Source organism: Panthera tigris, chromosome A3 (genome assembly GCF_018350195.1).
Source record: "Panthera tigris isolate Pti1 chromosome A3, P.tigris_Pti1_mat1.1, whole genome shotgun sequence".
NCBI lineage: Eukaryota > Metazoa > Chordata > Mammalia > Carnivora > Felidae > Panthera > Panthera tigris.
In genome coordinates, this window is record NC_056662.1 from 1,706,568 (window position 1) to 1,717,782 (window position 11,215).

At 60.6% G+C, this 11,215-nt stretch overlaps 1 protein-coding gene across 6 annotated transcripts in view; it reads right to left on the reverse strand.

Moving 5' to 3' along the window:
* Positions 1 to 7,072, reverse strand: part of OSBPL2 (oxysterol binding protein like 2) — a 36,939-nt gene extending 29,867 nt beyond the window's left edge. For 2 of the 6 annotated variants that reach the window (XR_006215331.1, XM_042979979.1), the window contains exon 1: positions 6,991 to 7,070. The gene's annotated coding sequence lies outside the window, so the exon portion shown is untranslated. Of the gene's footprint in view, positions 1 to 6,309; positions 6,409 to 6,434; positions 6,610 to 6,990 lie in introns of those variants that run through there. The other 4 variants (XM_042979982.1, XM_042979983.1, XM_042979980.1 and 1 more) reach the window with 4 other exon arrangements.
* Positions 7,073 to 11,215: the final 4,143 nt, after the last annotated feature.

The window sequence follows — 11,215 nt, forward strand, 5'->3', positions numbered from 1 at the left end:
CCCACTTTGTGCACGAGGCCCACCTGTCACCGGATGCCTGCAGACCCTTGCCCTACGGATGCCCACTATGCCACAGCCCCGCTTCCCTCCTTCGTAAAGCCTCAAAAATTCATGCAGGCACACACCCCACCCGCACAGGCTCCAGCCCGCCAGAAACGCACTCGCGGGCTCCGTCGGGCGCGGGGCCGCTGGCTGCCGGGGACTCTGAGCCCCCGGAATGGGGCTGAGACCACGGGGCGGGGGCCTTTCCCGCTGCCCACCCGGCAGCCCTGGCCAGCTCCCGGGATCCCGCCACACACAAGGAGGCGTTCGGCAGAGCGGGGAGGCGCCGAAGCACCGGGGCCGGTCGGAGCGGCAGGACCTTCCCAAGACCCAGCCGCCGGGTGCGACCCAGTAAGGATATCAGGCCAAGCCCGCCGTTCGCTCTCCTTTCCAAAACCGCCTGCACTTGCTCAACTCGCAGTCACGGAAACACGCCTCGGGCCACCCGCTGAGGGACCCTCCGGCCCGCCCGTTCCCACAGCCGCACGGCCGGGGCGGTCAGCGACCTGCTCGGGCGCACACAGCCTGTGTCACAAGGTGAGCCGCACGGACTGTCTGCCTCCCTCCCGGAGAGCACCGCGCACTCGGGCCTCCGGGACCAGGGGCGGGAGCAGGGACTGACCGCTGGGCTCTGCGTCCTTCCACCCGTGCGGGATGTGATGCCATCCGGTTGTACGCGACGCTCCATCGAGTGCCGTTTCCAGGCCACGGCGGGTGAGCCGTGTCTCCCTGTGTGTGTCCCTGCCCGGGTCTGCGTCATCTTCATCGCAAAAACCGGCCTCCTGACACTGCAGAATTTACAGCTTCTCCCCCGACGGGCAGCTGTGGGCTCTTTCCAACACACTGGCGCTGACGCCGCGCCACCCTCAGAAGGCACCACCTCGCTTCCAGACCGGCCAAGCCGGTTTACCAGCCACTGTGCAAAGGCTGGTGGGTGGGGTTAGGAGTCCACTCAAGAAACGGAGGGCTTCTGGGCTTGAGGAAGGGACACGAACCTCTCATGCTCTGTCAGTCGCTACTGTTTACCACTCTCTGGGCCAACAGGGTGGCCTTGAAAGGCAGGCAGAGGGTGAAGCTCCCTGGCCCGCAGGAGGAGAGCGGGGGAGCCACACTTCCTGGTGGGACTGGGCCGGCCGGCTGGCTCGGCAAGTGGGAGTGAAGCACTCCACCACCCAGGCCCACCTCCTTCTAGCTCCCTGTGCCCCCTCCAGCTCCCTGTGTCCCCTCCAGCTCCCTGTGTCCCCTCCAGCTCCCTGTGTCCCCTCCAGCTCCCCGCCTCCATTGAACCAAACTCCTTCTCATTCAAAGAGTGCCAGGAATACATCACACACTTCAAGGAACAAGAGCTTAGAACCCAGCACCAAGTGTTTCCAAACATGCGCGAGATGAACGCAAGCTTTTTCACGTACACACGTTTGTTTTAATCGACCTCGTCACTGCAAAACAGAAAAAAGCGGTTCCAACGCAGCTCGAGAGAATGCGTGAGAACACTCGGGAATTCTGTCCACGGCCTGTGGTCTGTGTTCACAGAAGACCGCCGAGCAGCCACCACGCCAGAGGGTGCCGTGCAGAGCCCTGAGAGTCCGCAGGGCCAGCCCCCCGCGCTGCCTGGTAGCCTTTGATGAGCAGAACCAAATGCCGCGGACCAGCAAGCAGCGACCGGGGCAGCTGGGATGCGGGGTGCGGTGCGGGAGCAGCGAAAGGGGGTGCCCCGGCCACCCTCAGGGCACCCCACTCCCACGGAGCCTGCTGCCAGCCTCCGTCCGGCAGGATGCTTCAGATGCCATCTCCGTCACGGCACAGAGGCCCGTCTGCCATACCTGCCCTTCCGTCTGCCTGCTGCCCTTCCCTGTCCCACGTCCTTCCCGCTCATCTCCAGGTACGCCCTTCTCACTGCGCGAATATCAGACCTGCTGGTTACTCCCAGCTACACTTCCTGAACACTGATGGTGGGGACGGGCGGTGTCAGGGATGAACTTGTAACCAACGTCCCAAATACGAGAGAGAAACAAAAAGGGGAAAAATCCTAAAACTCTGTATTCGTTGTTTTTCTTCAGGAAGGTAACTAGGTTCTCCACTAAGTTCTCCAAAGGGCTCTGGATCCAAAACTGGGCTATGACCCCACGTGTGGGCCCCACGTGCCAGTGAGCACACCAGGCACCTGAGAACAATGGGAGCGGGCCACACACACATCCCGGAAGCCCAGATCCAGTAGATCTGGGGCTGGGCCTGGAACCTGCACTTCTCAGAAAATTCCCCAGGTTTTTCTGATGAGAAGCCAGGGTTAAAATCCCTCCGTCGCTAACCGAAGAGCCTTCCGCCCTGACAGGCATCGGCATCCAACCCAAAGCACAGCTAGCGCAGACAAGCACCTACAGCACCACTGAGAGGCTGGCTCCCCGCACGGGGACCCCTCGCACCCTGCTCTGTCCTGGGGACCTGCCCCGCTCCCCCACCCCGGTCAAGGACTCTGGAAGACAGGTCCTTGGTCCTAACTTATACAGGATTATACAGCATGGCTCCGGCCCTTCTCTCCGCTGTCCAGTGTGTGACAGTGTGGCATCTGTCACCACTGTCCTTTTTCCTGGTGCTTCTCTACACACCAAAGGGTTCCAGTGTGGACATCAAATCATACGGTCACCCTGGTTTTAAGGCAATGGCGGAAGTCACTTTCTGGCCAACACAGTGGCTCAACGTGTCAGACTTCAGCTGATCTTTTCTCGCGATCAGCCTTTTGTTTGTCCAATAAAACTCACAGCCTTCCCTGCCCCGTGGCTGCCACAGTTTTTTCCAGAATCTGGATTCAGTACAGTTTCCCTACAGACCATTCTTGTGTATGTCATGCTCTCTCCCAAGAACCTCTGCACCAGCCTGGACCAAGATTTTCTCCGGGCACCTTTTAAGGCCAGTGCCCGTCCACCGCTCACCATCAGACAGGCCTGGCCACCCAGGAGCGGCCCAGATGGTTTCCACCGCTGACAGGCCTCAACCCTGGGGACAGCCCCAGACCCTAGCACCCAGGCACCCAGGGTTTCTTGAACAGACTCCCAGGCACGGTGGGATGAGGCCCAGAAGAGCGCCACGCACATGCCCACCCCCCACCCCCATCAGGCCCCAAGGCTGTGGAGCCAGGGGCCGCTCAGCCAGGATTGATCCCAAAGTCTGGGTCTCCAAACAGCGTCTGCAGGCAGTGCCGCCCGGATCTCAGACGTCTGCTTCTTCAAGACAATCCTTGTTATTTTTTTACTTGTAAGTCTTCTCCACCCCCAATGTGGGGCTCAAACTTACAACCCAAGATGAAGAGTCGCACGCCCTACTGGCTGGCTCAGTCCAGCCGGGCGCCCCAAGACAGCCCTCTGTAAAGGCTTACTTCTACTCTGGCTCAACACAAAGATCACGACATTTGCATAACCTGAAGGTCCAGGTGAAAGACCTGGTTTGGGGTTCTGCCCAACGGCCCCAAGTTCTTTTCTGAGTTTGGGAGGGAGAGGAAGAAATGCCATCAAGTTCACAGGCCTGTCCGAGTGACCATTGATCACACAGTCCCCAAGGAGAGCTGCGGGTACGGGCCGCACTCCACACCGCGTCTCCCAGTCCGGGCTCGACCCAACCCGGGTGTGACGCGGCTGTCACACCAAGCACTTTGAGAAAAAGAAATGACGGCAGGGACACAAGTTAATCACCGCGCGCGGAAAGCACATTTAAAGTATCCAAGTGCGACCCAAGATACTAATGCTTTTTATTGATCAGTCAAGTTCACATACTAACTTCCTTTCGGTCTCACTCCGCTACGACTCAACTGTAAAGTGCGCCAAGCTCAGGGGGAAGCTGCACACGTGACAGCGTGCCGAGCACTAAGTCAGGAGTCAGCCTCCACCGGGAGGACACGGCGGTGGCCCGGACCACGCGCTGGCTGTCCCCGCGCCCAGGGCCCTCGGCTGAGGTACGGTGTGTCCGTAAGCACCGGACAACCCCATGCGAACGGTCGGAACTTGAAGGCATCCCCGTGACTCATCTCAGCAGAAGGCAGAGCTGCCCACCAAAGATGTCCTGGCTTCGCTTCGAAGCCGCATCTGCGCCTGTGTGTGTCACGGCCAACTTCAACGCTCTCTGGCCGGGACGGAAGGGGCAGCCGAGGGGCACCCGGCACCCGTCATGATACTGGACCCTCTCCGTTACATTTTCACAGACAGTCCTCCCAGGAGCCTGTGCTGCAGCCACAGACCCCGGAAGCGAGAAGAGAGAAGTAACTCTGCCCCCATCGAAGTCAAGGGGCTGCGGCCCGCGCTCTCCCTGCTGCCCCCACCGCCTGCCTGCGGAATGATTCTTCAACTCTGGAGCACCTCAGCCACCTGGAGCACCGTCCTCCCGGCTCTCACTCCATGTAAGCCCTACGTGCCTCATATCCGCCGCAGCCAAACTCCCAGGAAAAGACGAGGCCGTGGCTTTTCAAAGAAATACTAAAGAGACAACTAGCCCCGTTTGAAGACAGTACTGAGTGCCTAAAAGGTTGGAAAACTTCCCCACTAAAAAACCAAATGTCCTTTTGTAATCAGCTGAATGTAACAAAATGTTAAAAGTCCAGCCAGCTTTAAGTGCACGTCCAAGCCTCATTTGCTCGCATTTCCTGGAGGGCATGGCTGAGGGCACTAGCGTGAAAGTCAAGTGGCACTTTTTAAACACTACAATAACCCCGTTGGTCAAAACGCTAGACAAAACGGGAGTCTGATGCCCCGAAACGCCTCTGAGACAAGGAATGCCCTGGGCGTGCTTCGCGGTAATGCAGCGAGTCTGCTCAGAACTGAATTGCGAGCCACAACGTCAGACCTGCATGGACCTCCATCATCGCCCCGCTCCTACAATTCAGCCTTCCGCACAGTGAACGTCAACCACCTTGCTGCCAACGAAGCAACTGGACAGCAGGTGGGATATTTCAGGAAAAGCTGGGATAGCCAGATGGAGAATTCCTTTATTTCAGTAGGAATAAAATGGTTCTATAAACACCATGCTCACAAAAAAATGAAAATCTCTCAGGTGCCTATGCTGTAAGAAATACAATTCTGACACATTACGATGTGTTACTACATGTGATACAGCACATGTAGAATGTTCCAGAAGAAAACGTTAAGGGGCTATTGTAAACAATAATTTTGGTTATAAAAGGCCATAGGGAGGGGCGCCTGGGTGGCTCAGTCGTTTGAGCGTCCGACTTCGGCTCAGGTCATGATCTCACGGTTGATGAGTTCGAGCCCGAGTCAGGCTCTGTGCTGACAGCTCAGAGCCTGGAGCCTGTTTCAGATTCTGTGTGTGCCTCTCTGTCTGCCCCTCCCCTGCTCATGCTCTGTCTCTCTGTCAAAAATAAACATTAAAAAAAATTTTTTTTTTCAAAAGGCCATAGGGAGAGGCACTTTAAGAGTGTAAACTCTGAAGCCAGCCTACTTGGGTTCAAATCCCTGCTCTATCATCCACTACTGTGTGACTCAGAGTAAGTTCCCCACCTCTCCGCTCCTCGGCTCACTCATGAACACATTAAGGATGTCAAACACAGGAATAAAGTGAATATAATAGGCTCGCTGCAGTCCTGGGAAGACAACTGTTACACAGTATCACCACCCGGGGTAGGAGCTGTTATTAACATTAAGGGCATGTGACGCAGACAGGAAAAGCAAATCTACCCAGGAGAGTCAGTCCATGCGTGGTCATGTTTTCAGTGACAACACCATGCCAGGCCCCGCGCTGGACAAGGAGGAAGTGGAGCCGGTAAGGTTCCTGTTCTCAACAAGAGGAAAGGGAACTAATAATCCGGAGCACCTACTATGTGCCGGGGACTTGGGGGTGATGGGGTCGTCTGCTCCTCAGCCCTGCAGGTAAATGACATATGGCACAGAGGAAGGAGCTGAGGCTGGGGGAGATGGGAAAACACCACCCAGCAGACGGTCAGCAAGAGCCTTCTACTTGCAGGGACGCCCTCGGGGACACCGTCCTTGCACCAGCCCCCAGGGCTGTGTCCCTCCCGCATCCCCAGTGGGTTGGAGGGGTCAGGCAGCTTGCTGCCTGAATTCCAGAAATGAACGAAGCGAGCGAGGCCAGGTCTCCAGATGTGCCCAAGCAGGCAGTCCCAGAAAAGGGGGCTAATGCTGCCGCAGCTGCGGGCCCAGGTGGGCAGCTGGTCCCGGACTGACACTCAGGATACAGACCCGGGACATGAGCACGGCTTCCCGGGAGGTGACCCTCACACTCAGGAGCACCGGGAACACGGGCCAGCACCTGGTTTCTCCTCCCGCACACGTGGGGGTACCGACTGGAGACCGCCCCAGGCCCCGTTCTGCGAGGCTGCGCTCGGTAAGTCCGACGGCTTGCGCGGGAGCGGGGAAAGAGGAAACACGTCCGACCTGTGCGACATCAGAGTCCGGTCCAGGGCGCCCCACGGCACGACGGGCAGCGAAGGCTGACACACGGACGGCGAGCCAGGCGCGGGCGCACCAGCCCTCCCACAGGTGGTCGCCCGGGGCGGCCGGGTCCCCGGCGGGGACGCTGCCCCTCCGCGCGGCCCGCGTGTGCGACCCCGGGCCGCAGCCCAGCCCGCCCCGGCCCGCAGCCCGCGCCCCCGGCCCTCCCGCCGCCCGGCGGGGCGGGCAGGCGAGCCCAGGCCTCCCAGCCCACCCGACTTCCGGCGCCGCGGTTGCCCGGCGACGCGGGGCCTCCGCCGCCGCCCCCCGCCCGCCGCCGCCAACTTTCCTCCCAAGTTTCCCCGGGGCCGCAGGGCTGACGGGCGGGCGGGCGGGCGGCGGGGGTCGGGCCGGGGTCGGGCCGGGTCCAGGCCTGGCCGGCGGGTCGGTGAGCACGGGGCTCCCGCTCCCCACCAACACCCCGCCCCGCCGGGCCTCCCGCCCGCCCGACGCCCGCCCGAGCCCCCGGCGACGCGGGGCCGGGGTCCGGGCCGCTCACCTGGACCGCGGTCGCTCCGGCGCCGGCCGAGCCTCGCCGCCCACCCCGCCCCCGCCCCACAGGCCCGCGACCCGCTGACACCGAGGCGGAAGTGCGGCCGGCCGCCAGGCAGACTGACAGCCGGCGCTCTCCACTCGCCGCGCCCGGCGCCGGAGCGTCAGCGGCCGTCCGCCCAATCCGCGCCCGGCCCGAGGGCCGCGCCGGGAGGCGGGACTATGCTAATCATTTGCGGGAGCGGCAACCCCCGTTGCCCCTCGGGAGTCCCGCCCGCGCGGAGGAGTGACGCCACGGACAGCCAGTCACAGCAGGTAGAGGCGGGGTTATGCAGATATTGACCCTAGGTGGGTGGGAGAGAGGGAGGAAGGGGCGTGGCTGGACGGGTTGAGTTTACAAACAGCGAGTCAGGTGGCGGGGGTGCTGGGCGGTTGGTGGCTCTGCGCTCCGCTGTTCCCGACCCCCAGGGGACGGGCGGCGGCTGGAGTCCTCCTCTCAAAGCTGTCTTCCTCAGTTCAAACATGTTGCGGGCTCCCCCTTGTCCACCCTCCTTGGCATACCATTGATCGCTCACCAGAATCCTGCGCCAATTTACCCTCCGGCCGTATCCCTGGCAGTTAATTCCCCTGTTTAAAACTCACTGATCTGGGGGCGCCTGGGTGGCTCAGTCGGTTAAGTGTCCAACTTCAGCTCAGGTCACGATCTCGCGGTCCGTGAGTTCGAGCCCCGCGTCGGGCTCTAGGCTGACCGCTCAGAGCCTGGAACCTGCTTCAGATTCTGTGTCTCCCTCTCTCTCTGCCTCTCCTCATTCATGCTCGCTCTCTCTCTCTCTCTCTCTCTCTCTGTCTCAAAAATAAATAAAACGTTTAAAAATAAATAAATAAAACTCACTGATCTGTAGTGGCTCCGCGATTGAGCCCAGAAGCTCTGGAGTCAGACCCCGAGCTTGCATCCTTATCAGCTGTGTGGCCCTGGGCAAGTCAACTAACCTCTCTGAGCCTATGAGCACCCAGATGTCCCTTTGCAAACTAGGTTTCTCCCACCCTCATCCCATTTGAATCGCAGGGCCGGGTTTGGGTTTGGGTGAGTGGAGTAACAGGAACCAGGCTGGTTGCTCAGAAAGTGATTGATTCAGGAGTGAGCAAGTGACCCTGTCCTGGCCAATGAGGGTCCGCCCTGAGACTTCCGCTGGGGGTCGGAGAGCTCAGGCGAGAGCGAGAGGGAAAGGCCGAGGCCAAATGACTCTCCCATCTGCCCACAGACCTCTCCAGAACTGGGCCGGCTGAGAGAAAGACGCTGTCTGGAGCTACTTACCGGGCGTCTCGCCACCGTGAGGGCTGTGGCGCCCGGGAATGAGGCCAGCCCGGAGGGAAGCAAGAGCACACGTCCTGGGTCTCCTGGAACAGCTACACCCTAAGCAAGCTCTGTCCTAGACTTTTCGGTTACAGGAGCTACTGTATTTTCTTTTCTGCTGAAGCCAGTTTGAGTACAAAGGAATACTGGGTCTTGCACCCCCAACAGTACTGACAGAGTAGTCGTGGCCACATGGCACATGGAGACAGTCCCGCTCAGGGCCGCCTCTTCCACAAAGCCGGACACCGCCCCCACCGTGCCCCACCCGGCCTCCTGTCCCCCAAGGCTGGTCTCCGCGCTGCCGCCTCAGAATGTGATTCCCCATCTCTAGCAAGGAGGAGGTACTGATAGGTCACCCCCAGCAGGACTAAGGGTGCCTTGAGGGCAGGGGCCGGCCTCGACTGAGTGGATGGGGTCTCCGGCAGGGGTGGGGCCCAGAGATCCCGTCATCCCCCATCCTAGAGACTGGCCCAGCTCACTGGTGGGCCCTGTCACTGCAGCCCGCCGACGTGCTGGGACTGAAAAGGAGCTCTCCCAACCTCTGCTGTAGAGAGAAACCAGGAGGGGGTGGGGCCAAGCCTCCGAAACAAAGGCGTTGCCATGGTTACCCCTGAAGAAACCGACCCCAGCAGAAGAGGGAGGTGTGTGCAGGCCCCCAAGCCAGGACAAGGACAAGGCCTGTTGCCATGGAGATGCTCCAAAGCTTCCCTTGTGGGCCTGGCCAAAGTCCGGTGCAGGGTCCCCAAACCACCACCCCTCATTCTGACGGGGTTTTGCGATTCTGACCTAGGGCAAAGGACACGCCCCGAGGGATTCAACCTACCGGCCCACCCCGTGGCCATGACCTCTGCGGTGAACGCGGTATCGGGGAGCTAGGGCCAGAGGAGAGGCTGGAGTGGACAGAGTCTCCTGTCTGCCCACGGGCCACACCAGGGCTGAGCTTGACCACCTCTGCCCTGGCCTTGGAGTGGGGTAGGGTCTGACCCCAGTTGGGCCCTGCGGCTGGGATATCAGTTTACCCCCTTTTAACAGATGCAATAAACTGAGTTCCAAGGATCAGGTGCTGGTCCTTCCTGGTCCCCGAGGCCAGGACTGAGTGAGAATCCCCTCTTGGCTGATGGCTGGGAGGACGGCACCTGGGACCCAACGCAGGAGCATTTTTCCTGATCTTCAGTAGGTCAAGAGGCCGATTCCAGAGGCAAAATTCTCTAAGAATGGGACAGAAGATGGGAGCGGAAAAGGAGACAGAGGGGTTGGGGCCATGCGATGATGGTGGTGGTGGCCGACATCATCCAGTGGGTGACATGTCTTGTCCAGTTTCATGCCTGCGACGGCCAACCGAGTAGATACTATGTGTGATTCCCACTGTGCAGATGAGCAGACTGAGCCTGTGCTGAGTCAGCGGCCCAGGAACTTGTCAGAAAGACAGAGACCTGCCCAGACCTCTCCACCGGGTCTGCCCCTGAACCAGATGCCCAGCTGTTCCTGGGTGGCTGGGGCCCTGTGGGACTCCATATGGGTCACCATATCAACTACTGATGACCTACCCACTGGCGGGGGATTGTCACAGAGTGTCCTCCATCCCGAGCGCTCAGGCCTGGCTTGGCTCCCAGAGTCCCCTCGGGATCCCGGGGGTCCATCCACGTGTGCTGGGCTGGTACGTAACTTTCAGGGTGCCTGCTCCTGCAGGAACTGCTCTCCGACCGAGCCAACCCCAAGAGTGTCTGTGTGTCCCTCACCGCCCCAGAATTAGAACCTCCCTGTCCCACGTCCCGCACGAGGCTCAGTTGATATCGTGACCCAGCAGCCCTGTGGGTGGCTGCCCGGCCTCCCCTCAGCAGCTGGCCGACCTGTGGGCCCGGTGCCCGGAAGCCCCAAATGTGTGGGAACGCGTGCCCTTGCCGTGCCGTCAGGAGGCACATTCACACGTACTACCCTCCCGGCTGTCTCCCCGTGAGGACGCAGAACACGGATGATGCCTCCTTCAGATGGGGAAACTGAGGCTCAGGCAGCAGAGCAGGCTGTCTGCTCGCTGCAGAGCCGGCCGGCAGCCAGAGCCACCCCGTAAGCCCAACAGGGCTGGGCGTCCAGGAGTGCCGATGCCCACACTGCTGGCCTCGCCTTTGCCTTGGAAGGGGGCGGGGCGGGGCCCGAGGCTCAGCCCTCTCCCTGCCACCCACAGGCCTTTGCAGAGACACTTTCCGCTCTCTTCTGTGGGATGCTGGGGCGTCTCCTCTGAGGATGCCACCTGGGTGGCCGGAGAGCGCTGGCCACCGCGGCCTGGCCCTGGCCCTCACGTGGCCCAAGCGGATCCTTCCCCATGCAACCTTCTCGTCTCCTCTGCAACGTGACAGCGCTCGGCTTCCCCGTCGTCGGAGGAGGGTATTTTTAGTTTTGAACCCACCACGTGAAGAGAGACAAGTTATCAATAGCAGCGGCAAAGGGCTTTTTCTTTTTTTTCCCCATGGCTTTGGGGCCTGAGCAATCTGCACCCGTTAAATTCTGCCAAAGAAAAAGCAGTGCCTTCCTCTTACCCACTTTCCACCCCGCTGCGGCTCTGCCAGCCAGCTCCTCCCGGCGCGACCCCGCCTGACTCAGCGGCACCCCCATCCCTGGGGGAGGGAGTTGACCCTGAGGTCAGTGTGTCCCCTGAAGGAACGGGCGGGGGTGAGCCGACCCCGGGGGCCGAGAGAGAGGGCAAGGCAGGCACGCGGGGGTTGGCGGGGCCCCGCCTTCCACGCCCACAGAGGTCACTTAGGCCCCACTTCTAGCTTCAGTAGCAGCCCTAGCATTTATTGAGCACTTACTGTGTACCCAGCAGTGGGCTGAGCATCTTTGAGGGCACTTTCCCAAACCAGGTGCCATGCAATCCCCAGTC